Below are 14253 nucleotides of genomic sequence, written 5' to 3'. Positions count from 1 at the left end.
ACTGCCACTGTGTTTATCTTCAGCTTACATATACGACTAGGAGAAGCCACATCAAAGCAAGGCAGTCGCTGCTACCAAGGCCGCCACAGCTACATGCCAAACAACTGGAAACGTAATTAACAGGCAGCCTGGAGGGACTCAGGTCCCATTGGTGCAGGGCAACAGCAATAATCTCTATATCAGATGGGCCCATGATGCCACCATCCATTACACAACTCCCTGGGCATCCACGCCTCCTTTGACCAAACAATGCGCCTTCCGGGAAACCAGACAAAATGCTAACCTCTGCAACGGCTCTGAGGTTTAGCCACTGAAGTGATAAGTGGAGTCAAAGCCTGAAGATATGATCCCATTGAAAAAAGAAAGTCATCACAAAAGGAAAAGAAAACACTTGCTTTGCTTATAAGGCTGCTACTACAAAATTGCTATTTAACCAGCACAGATGTAGAAGTATGCGATATTTACAGCAGACACATTAAAAAGCAAATATATAACCACATATCCTTGATTATGATTATTGTAATATTGTGATATTACAGCTAAAAAAAAAAAAAAAAAAAAAAAAAAAAAAAAAAAGGTACAGCAGGAAACTTGATTTTGAATTATGAGGTTTCTCACAGAGGTCCAGATGCCCAGATATATAGTATGGTGGGCATTTCAGTAAGATGCAAATAAAAACAAGGCGGCCCTGGAAATAATGCAGGAGACCTCCAAGCCCCACAAAACAACTATTCCACATGGCTGAGTTTGCTATAGCTGTAAAGGTAACGGATATATGCCACTGCCATTAACACCTTCAACCCAACAAAAAAACTAAACTAACTAAAGTGTCTTAATGCTGAAAGAGTATCAATAGCCTACATTTGAGGAATGAGCCCAGATTATGTGTTGCGTGCACCAAATCGATTCAATCCCCTCAACGGCAAAACAAGGTGTCATTCTCACTCTGTATTTATCTGAGGCAAAGAGGGATTGCATTAATTTATCACGACAAACAAACGGTTTAATGTTACATGTCTGCCCAGCACTGCGGCTGAAACCGTTAAATATTTGTAAATTCATACTTAATTTGGGAAAAACTCACAGACAAAAATTCCAACAATGGAGCCTCCGTGCTACTCTCTGCACTACATCTTGTTTACCAGCCTAGTTTGTTTACTACCCAGTTCTGGTGGAAATTGGCACAGCATACAAATAAATCTCTTTTACTCCTTTTCCCCTATTTTATTCCTCTGAAGTTTTAAATTGAAATATCCTGCCAATTTAAGTTTCTTCTCTGACATGTTGTAAAAGGTCATTCCCTCAACTAGCAGATTAGACAATTGACAATCACAAATTACTGACAACACAAGGAAATGAGCAATTGTCCTTGGTTTGACAAAACAGTCGCAACAGAAACTAAATCCAGAAACAAGGATGACAACATTTAATTACAGAAATGGGAGCGATTGACAGTTTTTTAAGCATTTCTATTAACATGCATTAACTGCATTTAGCTATAAATTCTCGACTTACAGTTTCCTGTAGCTTTAAATTTGACAGTTACATTTCACTTTTAATTAAATGAAATCTGTCTACTTATCTTACAATTGCAATCCAAAGCATAGTTATAGGCTTCAAGTCATATTTTCTTTCAATTTACTAGTGTAACTGCATGGATTGTGTATTTGGCTGGACACACTGTCACACACTGATCACACTGAATGTAGAAATAGTGTAAAAACTGACAGGACTGTAGCTTTTTCAAACGTGCTGCGTTCACTAGACAGGTGACGTAGACTAGATGTACTATTAACATAGGTTCAAACAATTTCCTAATGATGTGGAGCATTATCTTGTGAAAAATATCAATATATTATAATGTTGACATAAAGTAGTGAATCTGAAAATTTTAAAGGATCCAATTAAATGGCCCCTGAACCCAAACAGCTCTTCAACCAGTCTGTGGTTTACCACGTGGAGAAACAAATAAGATAGGGTTTGCTCATTAATAGGTTTGACCAATATATGCCCATATGGTGAAGAACAGAACTTGCTTACAGGAACTAGTTTGAGGGAAGACGTAATGGAGGACAGTTGTTGATTTTTTTTATAACTCAAAGTGTAAAGCAAATGTCATGATGTAAGTTCTCTGAAAAATTTGTCAATTCTTTCAAATACAATAGAATTTAATAAAATAGTATTTCTTTATAATCCAAAACAGATTCAATGCTACTACAGTGTTTTATTTGCTCTGGTGTTTGTATTTTAAATGTCATCCCAGAAGCACAAGCACATTAATTAAAAATGTTCTGTATTAGATAAGAACCAAGATTATTATTCATTTGTAAAACATTTTAGTTGAAGCCAAGTAATACATTTCACAGGTGTGTGCACAAATGGTCCAATTCCTAGTATCTAGAACTCTGCTCATGTGATTTTTTTTTGTATAACAGAGGCGACAATAGTGATCTACTATGGATCAATGTCTAAACTTCCCTGAAAGAAATCCAGGAATCACTGGTGAATGACCAACCGCCAGCAGTATGGTTCCCAAAAGATGTGCAGCACCATCTCTGCGGTCACATTTGTAGTAAATTATATAGTTTATGGACAAGAGGAATCATTGTGCTGCTATTTTTGTTGACTTGTCAAAAGCTTGACACTGTTGATTATCTTCTGCTCATTCAAACATTAAGTAATATTGGATTTGGATCACTCAAAGCAGAAAACATTCAATCAAAATCTTTACCAGCGTGGCCGTGTTGGCTCAGTTGGTTGAGCAGGCCCACAAATACATAGAGGGTTAGGCCTTGACGCAGAGGTCCAGGGTTCGAGTCCAACCTGTGCCGATTTCCTGCATGTCTTCTCCCTCTCTGCCCTTTCTCACCTAGCTGTGCTGTCCATTAAAAGGCAGAAATGCCCCCCCCCAAAAAAAAAAAAGTTTACCAGTAACAAAAGGTGTTTCACAAGGATCACTTCTAGGCCCTGCCCCATTTACAATTTATATTGAGTCTCATTTAACTGATTGGAATGTTCCTCTGTATGCTGACGATTTTATTTTGTATTGCATTTCTACCTCTCCACAGCTGGCTGTTGAGAAATTACAAACTTCTTTCAATGCCCTTCAACATGTTTTAATTTATCTTAAACTTGTTTTAAATGCAAACAAAACATGCTCTTCTCTAGAGCAAGAGGCATTGATTTTAGCAGGTTACACCTATCCACTTTGAATGGTGATAACATTGCAAAAGTAACAGAGTACAAATATCTTGGAATATGGCTTGATGAATTTACATTCAAAAATATTCAAAATAATTACCAAACTGAGACAAAAAAATGGCTTCTTTTATAAAAACAGATCCAGCTTCTCCTTGCACTGCAGGAAACAGTCGAGGCAGTCTCTTTGTCAGTCCTGGATTATGCTACCACTCTCAAATCCCTGGACTCAGTCTATCACTCTGCCCTCAGATTCATTACAGGTGACCCCTATGACACCAACCACTGTAATCTGAATAACAAAGTTGGTTAGACCTCTCTGGCACAATTCTCTCGGACTCACCACCATATAAAGCACCTATGATGAACTGGATCCTTACCAAACTCATTCTACAAATTGCCTTATCCTTCAAGTCCCACAGGTTAACTGAGTTTGGTAAATCTGCTATAGTTTCTATGCACCAAAAGCATGGAACCACCTTAAATGTTCACTTAAGCTGAACACTCTTAGTACCCCTGGACAGTTATTTCAAATCATGTTACTTCTGTGTGCAATTGTTTTCACTGGTTGTTATTCATTTGTTTTGTGTTTTATGTTGTATACGTCTTCTATCTCGGCATCATTGAAAATGAGGGAGACCTCAATGATTTCCGAGATTTTAAATAAAAGGTCATAATAAAAAGGATTACATCACAGCACTTTGAGACTATGTGCAAATTCAGCTTAAAAGTAAACTTCCCATTCAGAATCTTATTGGCATCCATTTCGACGTCTCGTGCTCGCCATCCACTCAAAACGTAACGTTACCCTATACTCTTTGGCCGGCTCGCAAGCCCAAACAAGTGTGTGCGGCGTGCCTGCTGTTTTGTTTCCGGTCTAGCTAGATCCGGTGTGGTGTTGTAGTTTTTCTAACGTTACTAGTTGTTGCAACAGCATGTGAAAAAAACTACAAAGTTTGCTAGGCCACAAAGAACGTTAATCTTGCAATAAAAATGTATACCATTAATAACGCATTTAACTAACAGCACTAGTTAGAACATAAGATCCATTCATATTTTGTTGACAGCCATATCTGAGAATGAATGTGGATTTTCAGAGAGAAGAATGACCATGAATTATCATTCACTGTAAACCAGCTTGGAGACCTGCTCAATTCTAAGGCTTTTTCTTTGTAGCTAATATACAATAAAGGAGCCAATTGCAGATTTACCTGATCTGTTAAAATAGATCCAACAAAGACACAACACTGATATTCTTTATACAGATTTAAAATCAGAAATTAATTTATGGCTGATAGCCAATTTAAACACAACTTGTTATATTTCAGCTACCCTGGTTAAAACAAACATGCCAGTGCAAATCATTCCTTGAGCAGCACTCTGAATAGAGCTTATCATGTAAAATCATCCATTCATAGCTGAAACCAAAAATAAAATCACTTTCTGAACATAAACATTTGAATTCAAAAACTGGTGCAATGAGAGCTACACAACCAGCTGTCTCCTACACATGAAGGTTTTCGAATAGAATAATGTTGAAAACCAGCATACCGGGGACCCCATTTTCTCCTGAACAGTCACCTCCTAACAGATGTGCAAACAAGACCTGGAAACAGCAGCCATTTTCTCTTGAACTGCTCTGCTGAGTAAAACCCGCCTTTGAAGCTTCTGGTTGGGCTGCAGTCTTGAGGGGGGAGGGGAGTGAGAGAGATAGAGTGGGGGAGGGGAATCAGAGAGGGGGGATGGTGGAATGGGAGTTGGGTGATAAATAATGATCCCCACACAGGTAATCACAACAACCATTTGTGCATTATTCTTTGCCTCTCTCAATGAGTCACTTAGCGACAGCTAATGTAGGTCGGCAAACGGTGGGGGATGGGATCCTTCAGTCTCCAGGGGAAACACTTCTCCCACGCCATGAGAGACAGTCTGCAGGTTTTCATTCAATCCAAAGACTCGGCCCACTGATTAGCACTCCTTTAAGCAAAGGGAAAGTAGTAATTTGTGAATTTACCTACTGATGTGATCAGCTGGAATGAAAACCTGCAGACTGTTGGCTCTCCATGCACACACGCACTAGCGCAACTTTATTATAAAAAAAAAAAAAATCATAATCACAATTATTTTGGTCAATATTAAAAATCACGATTATTTAACACAATGAGTCATTGACTTTTGCAAAGAGGATTCATTTCTGAAACTTAAAAACAGTTAAATTAACAGTGAAAACACCTTGAACTCTGAAATTTCCCTTAATACGTATCCCGTTTGAATTTTTTTTTTTTTTTTTTTTTTTTTTTTTTAGCATTCAGAACACAATACAAAATGAGAGTTTACTTGCAAAACGTAATGTGCAAAATAATTGTTTTTCTCAATTACATTGTTTTTGTGATCGTTAGGAGCCAAAATCGAAATTGCGATCAAAATTCGATTCATTGCAAAGCCTTAACACACGCACAGGGTTGGCCACCTTGGAAGCAGTAGGTCTTTATTTACTGTATCTCTCAGCAGTTTACAGTGAAAAAGGTCATCAGGGTGAGTAGTGCCCTATACATGGGTTTCTCGGCAACGTCATCACTGCTTGCACACGCAACCGGGGGGCAGAAAGAAGACGTGTTTTGTGTAGCTAGCTAGCTAGTCAAAATGCCAAGGAGTTGTTGCGTAGTTAATTGTACAAACAGAGCCAGTGATGGGTGCCTGATGTTTAACATACATAGGGGGAAGCATGCTTTTGCCAAAAACCGGCAGAGGTTATGGCTTCAAGCCATAAGAGGGGCAGATTGGGGTCATATGCAAGAGTCAGGCTCCCATTGTATCAATCAGAAAAGTTGCAGCTTGTGGTTGTTCAGCTAAGTGATATCTACCTGTCAGGGCTGTGGTACTCGAGTCCGGACCATAGACAATTAAAGGTCCGGACTCGAGATAAGTTTAGACAGCTAGCTAAAGCTACGCCGATGTTTTGCTAACATTAGCGCAACAGTGTTAGCCTAGCCTACTAGGTAAATATTACGCCTTTGGAGTTTACTATATCTGCGTCCACGTTGCCAACATAGGACCTGTGGCGTTAGTGCTCCTTTTGTACATAACTTTATTGAATGAAATATTAAGCTTCGCTCCTCTGAGATGGGTGGGTTTTTGTTACGTTACATACAAAGCTAACTGGCTATAGTTAGCCTACATTAGCTAGCGGACATTAGCTAGCGGACATTAGCTAACGTTGCCGAGACAGTGGCAGTAGAGCTTCGGCGAGCTAACCAAGACAGTGTTGTCGCCCTCTCGCCCACAATCAACCTCTGCTGCGAAAAACAATCAACCTGCAGTGATGTTTTGAAACTAACATATCGTACCTTTTCCCAGAAATCCTGGCCATTTTAAGACATAAACCGACCATAAGGGTACACTCAGGAGTAACCCTGCTGCTAACATGGGCTATTACATTAGCCTAAAATTATAATTACAGCCATACATATATATCACAGTAACACAGCAAAATTAAAGACCGACAAACAGATCCAACTAAAATCATGTTTTATTGAGTTAGCAGTTATATACAAACAATAAAGAAAGCTTAAAGGAATACGCCACCGGAATGCACGTCGAAATTCTAGCAGCGATGTTTCCCTATTGGAATGAATGGCAAACAGAGCTATAGCTAGCTTCTCATAATGAGAGCTCTCCAGCTCACAAAAAAAATGATTAAATTGTAATCGGTCAAAAACGTTAGCTTTGTAAGACCATAGAGTATGTGTTAAATAAATGCCATGACAAAATGAAGGGACTAAGACAATGTGCACTGAGACAAAAATGCGTTTGCATTATCGGACCAGCTCACCAATCTGGCTTTCTGCCCCTCGTATGAGCACGCACCCTGTAATGTTTGTAAACAGGAAACCCGTCTATTACAGCCACTGATACTGCAAACATGCACCAATGCTATGATCCTCAGACTTAAAAATCTTTGATATACGCCTTGATAGATTTGCAGCAATATGAGTGTTAGGTGTGTATTTTTCTCTTTCAGTAAAGAAAGTGTATTTCTTTCCCAGGGGAATGAATGGGGGATTGGTGACAGACAACAAGGATCACTGAAAGGATTCATCATGATGGCTTCTATTCGGGAGCGTCAGGACCTAAGATCGACCTTCATGCTGAAGCCATTAACATCAAATAAAAATAAAAAAACTCCCACTTGCCTATTGGTGTCATTTAGTATTCTCTGTAGAAACAAGGATATCAGCAGTCTAACTCCTGTTGTTTTTCCTATTGATGTGGACAATACATTGATAGTATTTCATCCTGTATCTGTAGCAACATGCCCATACCAACACAGATCCTTGCAATTATTTAACTCTGTGTGAGTTTTGGTCTGGACACCAGGTCTTATGCATGAAGTCTTATGTTATTAATACAATTTACATATACATCACCTCAGATTATTAAGTCTTTAATATTCCAGCTTTGGTTAAAAGATATAGCACGGGTAAAAAAAAAAAAAAGAAATCTGATTATTGACTACAAAGACAGCTTTTACAGGAACTGTGTTATTAAAGAGCATAAAAACACTTTGATTTTGTGGTTTCTCAATATAACCTGGTTTCATACGTGCACGTAAGCACACGAGGAACCAGTCGCTGTAGGGCATGCATGTGTATATGGCTGTGTGGGGGCGGGTGGCAAGTAAATACGTTGTTTGGAGATTGTGGGATGCTGAAAAATCTGTTGATGCTCAGTGCAGGACACATACCAACATAATAAAATATTAAATCTTTCCTAATGCTCTTTAGAATAATATATCAGAAAAACTGGCTTCATAGACATTCTTCGTGTCATTTGTCACTACACAATAAAAAAAACCTTCATTCAACACAATGCTCTTGCATTTTGCACACAATAGTTTTTTGCTCAATTTTAACCCATCAAGGACACTGAATGAACAAGTTAACACGATCACTTTTATATAAATAAAATTCATTGTACAACACTGACAAGTTTGTAGAATGAGTTGGCTTCAAATCTAGGCCAGTGCATGTTTTGTACTTCTATGTTGCATGAGCCACAAGATCCTGTGTATTGCATCTGAAATCTAGAGTAAATGATCTGTATCAAAAACAACAAACAGTAAAATGGAGAGAAGCTTTGGCAGTCTTCTGGCTGTGTTGATATATCGTAGATGCAACTGTTGTATCCACCACTGACAGGAACTGAAACTATTACATCTTATAGGAACGGACCGTAAGTCTTAACAAGCTTTTATCTAAGCCCAGTTTCACTAAGAAAAAAAGAAACCTAAAGACTGTATTCGGTAGAGTAAATGCATAAACTACATTCATTCAATATAAGAAAGAAGTGCCCTTGAGATTGTAATAGTCAACATAGAGGACTCAGCCAGGCAATTTTTTTTTTCAGCAAGATGAGGATTGCACAAATGAGCTGTAAACACAGAGGCACTACAGTGTGGGCAATACAAGTGTTGCTATGGTGACCAGAAGATCTTGCTTCTCTGTCAACAGCTGCTCATGCCACCCTAAATACCCCCCACTCTCTGAGCTTTCCTTCCATCAGGGTCAAACAAACAAGGCAGACAACTGAAAAACTGATCTTCATTCTAAGCTGTCCCTTAACTGTTTCTTTTCCTAGCATTTACACTGTTCGACACGGCACTGATACACAGATTTCCCTTGGTAGTGTGTGTGTGTCTTCCACACACTGTTTAACCCGCTAAGCAACTGACTGCACGTACGGAATAACTGTTTAGAAATGTTTTCAATTTCAGCGATAAAACAAAGCCACAAAAAGATCAGACGGAGTGCTTTTACGGGGTGTTGTCATTGGCACACATGTTCACAAAATAGCCTGTTTCTACACATCTTTAATATTTATAGCCGATTTTTTTTCTACGTGCAACAACAACTTTGGTCCGTGTTGCAAATGCAAGTTGCAAGTGCAAATGCACCTCCCTGGTTTCCCATCAGTCCGTGTCTTGTGCTCTCATTGGCTGCAGCTTCCCGACAGCTCCAGATATTTAGCCTGCTGTCGGCGAGCAGAAAATCAGGGCTAAATTCCTGTAATTGGCACTTGCCATGAGGCTGTTACTTTAGAAACTGAGAAACTAGACATTTATCGGTTAGATCATGATAGATTCAGTCAGTCTATTTTCTTTATGTTTGTGTTATTTAAACTATGTTAATGAGTAGTGTGAATGTAAATTTCTGTATTGTCACTATGTAAACTGCGTGGACCCCAGAAAGAATAGCTGTTGCGATGCAAAAGCTAATGAGGATCTTAATAAACAAACAAATGTTTAATCGGTATGGGTATTTGGATCATAAAAATACACAAAGTTATAGACAATTAAATAAAAATCGCTGATTTAAAAAAAAATTAAGTACATATGTAGTATTTCATAAAGACACCGGGCCAAAAACATAGTCTTGTTGGGAGGCAATAAATGCACCATTAAGCTCTGTAATAAAAACTGATTGTGACTGACTATGTAATAGTTCCCAGGGCAAAAGGTAAAAAAAGATAACGTAAATACGATTTAATGAAAATTATTAATCAACTAGCCTATTTGTGTAATTATACACAACTATAAGTGTAGAGCAATAGCCCTGTCTTCATAGTACCTTGATTAGATGCATGTATAAATTAGCCCAAAGATTAGGCTTTAGGTCTTTTCTTACACGTAAACTACTGGTAGTAGGGCCAGACTGTGGTATGACATGGAGTTTCAAACTACAAGGAGTAGGAAATGACAAACAATGCAGCAGCAAACATGAAACTTTCACCGACATCCTACAGATGGTCGTTTCATTTTCCATAGCAGTGTGCTCGAAGCCACTATATACACAGATAACCTACGAGTACATTTAGAACAGAATACACGCATGTGTCTCATTGGTTTACAACATGCTCAAAACGGTCTCATTCAAACAAAGATATTTAAGGTTTGGGGTATGCTAGAAAAGAACTGGTTCATACGACCATGTTAGAAGGCAAAACTGTTTATAGCCGTTCCAAGCGACCACACGCGAAAGCAACGCGAAAGGTCAGCCATAACAGAGAGGGGTGAGCAGTTTAAATATGGGGATAATGCACAATAGCGCACAGTTTCAGACAGCCCCTTGAATTTGGTCATAAGAGAGTTGTGACCATGATATATAACGAAATATTGTACTGAGCCATATTTTACAGTTGAAAAATAAACCTGTCAGTGCTCTCTAGTGGACAACCAATGTCACAGCTCAGACATATCTCTGGTCTTTCTCTACTAAAATGTTCCAACAATTACTATAGCATTGTCTCAATATAAATCTTACAATATTTACAGAAGTAGTAAAGTATCATGGCAAGTAATTAAATATCTGTCATACAGAGGTGCTATGTGGAAAATTATGTCCCATTTATTTTTTCAATAGATAATGTTAGGTGGCCAACAGCACTTTGATGGCTTGTAAGGGCATGAATCTCTCCTGATTCAATCATCAGTACAAAATTATACAAATTCATGTTACGGTAATATTTTTCAGATGCGGTTCTGTTTTTATAGTACAGTACATACTCCTCACATTTACTCCACTGCTACACAATACACAATGTATCCGGCAAGATAAGTACGTGGCTGAATCAGGAGGCGGTGAAGACCAAAAAAACTATGTTCTCTTTAGTAAAGACGTTTCTCACTCTGGCATGCATGTGCTTGCACAACTTCCTTAACAGTCATCCGCCAGCAGTAATAGTGCTCCAAACACCTTCCTTCTGAAAAATGACGTGCCTACTTTAGGCATAGGCACACTGGAATGATGGAAACATAGTAACAGACTGACCTTGTGAAAAAAAAGTTTTGGGACTATTGACTAAGCATGTGTGCTAAAAAGTGAACATGTTCCATTAACAATAAATGCCAAGTCTTTAAAGAAGGAAACTGAATCATTCTTCAGACAAAATGGGAAAATAAACTGATTAGCTGCTAGACACAAACAGTTGGACATTTAACACACCCTTAAAAGGCATGTTGCTTCCTCCTACTTATTTTAATTTGAATACACACAAGGACAGAGTCGAGGAACAACAGACACAAGCACACACGACTATAAACAGAGCTGCCCTAGATCCAAAATAAATCCAAATAAATAATTATAGCCTTGAACTAGCCATAACTTGTATGGTCGTTATTTCAGAGTATCCACTAGTCTGGCAGTTGGCTGGTAGCCCATGCACACTGTATAACTCTTTTGGAAGGAGAGAATGGCTCACCTCGCCCCATGGCCTATCATAAATAAGTACTGCTAAGGAACTATTTGGACAGCCTGATACAGAGCTTTGCAGCACCACAAGGTTGACATGGGCTTTCTCTGGGACTTCCTTGCCCTACTTATGACTAGGAGATCATTTCTGTTTCTAACAGTTATACAATGTACTTTCGATTCACAGTAAAGTGGTCTGAAACATGCCATTAAGACATAATAAAACTCCTATTGTTCTTTAAATAGGTGCCACTAAATCTGTTTTTGTAACCACTGCAATTAGGGTTGACTGCAAGTTCAGACTCTGGTACCAAAACTGGTAGGGCAAGGCAATATGGTTGAAATCAATATCAAAATGTTAACAAAAAAAGAAATAGTGACTGAAAAAAAAATGAGAATATAGGCCAAGCTAATAATCAGATGAAATCATCAAATTTGTTTTCAATGCACTGTGTGCCACTTTTACGCACCGCATCAGACAAAACTGTTCAAACGTGCAGAACAAAAGCTTGAGCAACTAATTTTTTTTCTTCTCAGATCTGCAGTTAGCTTATGCATTTGTACAGATTTTATAAAATGATAACATTACATGATAGGACAGTCACCTATATACTGTATACTGTATAATGTTGAGTCAAAAGTCCACTTACCCTAACCCTTTTCGAAAGATTTAACCAGAAATGCTAATTATACAGTGTGAAAGTGCAACAGGACAATCCTTGTACTCCATGGGGGTCTCTTATCTATAGCATGCCCTCTGGCCTCAGTAAATTATGCTATCTCTTTGTTGATGCAAAATGGAGTAAACTCCTGAACTGTGAACTGTGCTGAACTAACAATGACAGCAAACCGTCTGGGAATAAGTGAATTTGGATTTCACCAAAAGATGGAAAAATATTGGATAAAGGTAAGGCTGTTTGTGAACTGCCTTACAGTAACATTACCAAGAGAACAAATCTGAAGTCATCTGTTAGGTTAAGACGTCGACAACATAACAAAACATAAATTTGACAATGAAATTGCGGATAAGATTACATGGGTTGAGCTCAAATTTATTGGAACGATTTACGTGTTTTAGCTTAACCTTTTATATATATATATATATATATATATATATATATATATATATATATAAATCCAATGATCACAACAGTTGTGGTATCGCTGAGGTGATGGCATTAGTGAAGAATGGTGTCATCCAGATTTATGAATGGCTTTTTTTTTTTTTAAACCAAAAGGTGGCAACCAAAATGTCAAACCAAGTCCTTCTCATCAAAGAGGTTCTTTTGCAACTTCTTTGTTAAAATGTCTCCTTCTGATTTCAGTAGCCAAACAACATTAACTGATATTGTGAACATACAACAGCCACAAGGTCAAGAAGAAAATGGGGGCATAACTTTGGCATTAATTATTTGGGCCATTGAAGTAGAATTAGGTTAAGGCCACATTCAAACAACAGTGTGCTTTAGCAGTCATTTTCATTTGAATCCTCATGTCTTGCTTTGATGGAGATAAACTCTTTGATGCTCAGAGGATAGATGAGACATCTTAACTGTGTCTGTACATGCTGCATCCCATTATTCCAAGAACTACAGAACAGCCAGGGCTACTAACTGGAAAACAAGAAGAATGTTTAGGCCACTAGACTGTTTTATTAAGTGTTCTGTTAACTTGTGAAATCCCCATGTCCTCAAGCTTCACAATCTTTTGATAAATTGGAGCCTCTGTTGTGCTTTAAAGCAGCTACAGCTGACACAGAGTCAGGGAACAGCTTAACATTGTAGTTAAACAGTAACATGAACTGTCCTTTGAAAACTGGCAGTGCCTAGTATAGTTAAATGTATTCACCCCACTCATGCGCTTCCAAAGTCTGCATGGCAATATACATATGTAGTATTCATATTTGAGCTTGAACAATCTGCACTGATGCAACTTAATGTGGCCACTTAGAGGTAGATATCCTAATAATTCACCAAAATCAGTCAACCTCTAAAACTTATTCCGCTTCCAAGGTTTTACGCGAGTGAAAAAAAAAAAAACAGTCTCAGAAAAGTAGGTTGTTTGGATAACCGAAAGAGAAAAAAATGAAAAGACACAACCAAGAATTTCAACACACGTGTGGAGTCAAAAGGGTGACTAAGCTATGTGCCGGGCAGGCTCCTAATCAACGCCATAATCACCAATTTCCGAATGGCATTAACGTTTTCGCGTATAACCAACACACAAACACATAACGTTAATCAGCCCGAATGCACTGCAGCCCAAACCATGCCGCTTCAACTGGCTTACCTTTTATTGTGAGAGTGAACTCGTGGTGTCCGCCGCCACCTCTTCCACAAGGAGAACCTCCAACTTCAGCAAGCTAGCAACGACTTTCCTCCCATTTTGCTTATCGTCATATTTCAAGTTCCGACCGCTGCCGTTTGACTCACTGTGGACTAATTTGGTGTGCTAAGAAAGCAGTAATCGCTCAGACACACTCACAACTGGCGCTTAAGTTGGAATATACCCGAGTTTGTCTGGCTGAGGCTGCAGGCTAGTTACTCTGTGGAGTTTCACCGTTTACTGAGATCAGGAGGAACGTAAAGAGACAGCAGCAGCAGGCGCTGATCGGCAGCGGGAGAGAGACGTAGACAGAATAGAGAGAGAGAGGGGTGGTGGGGGGTAACTGACCTTAAACCTGAATATTGAAAACACGACCAAACATATCGGTTAATTTATTTATTTAATAATAGTTTATATCATGTATATCTCACTGCACATAACAGATCAAATTCAGATAAAAAAAAACGTGAACAAGCTAGTTTAC

General features: G+C 38.5%; 1 protein-coding gene across 1 annotated transcript in view; it reads right to left on the bottom strand.

Annotated features, from left to right (window-relative positions):
* tbl1x (transducin beta like 1 X-linked) overlaps positions 1-14253 on the bottom strand; it is a 27179-nt gene extending 12926 nt beyond the window's left edge. Inside the window, exon 1 of the mRNA XM_028590936.1 lies at positions 13734-14253. The gene's annotated coding sequence lies outside the window, so the exon portion shown is untranslated. The remainder of the gene's footprint in view (positions 1-13733) is intronic.

The sequence above is a fragment of the Perca flavescens genome, chromosome 11, assembly GCF_004354835.1.
Source record: "Perca flavescens isolate YP-PL-M2 chromosome 11, PFLA_1.0, whole genome shotgun sequence".
Lineage (NCBI taxonomy): Eukaryota > Metazoa > Chordata > Actinopteri > Perciformes > Percidae > Perca > Perca flavescens.
Note: the sequence above shows the minus strand (reverse complement) of the source record. Positions and strands in the feature narration are given on the sequence as shown.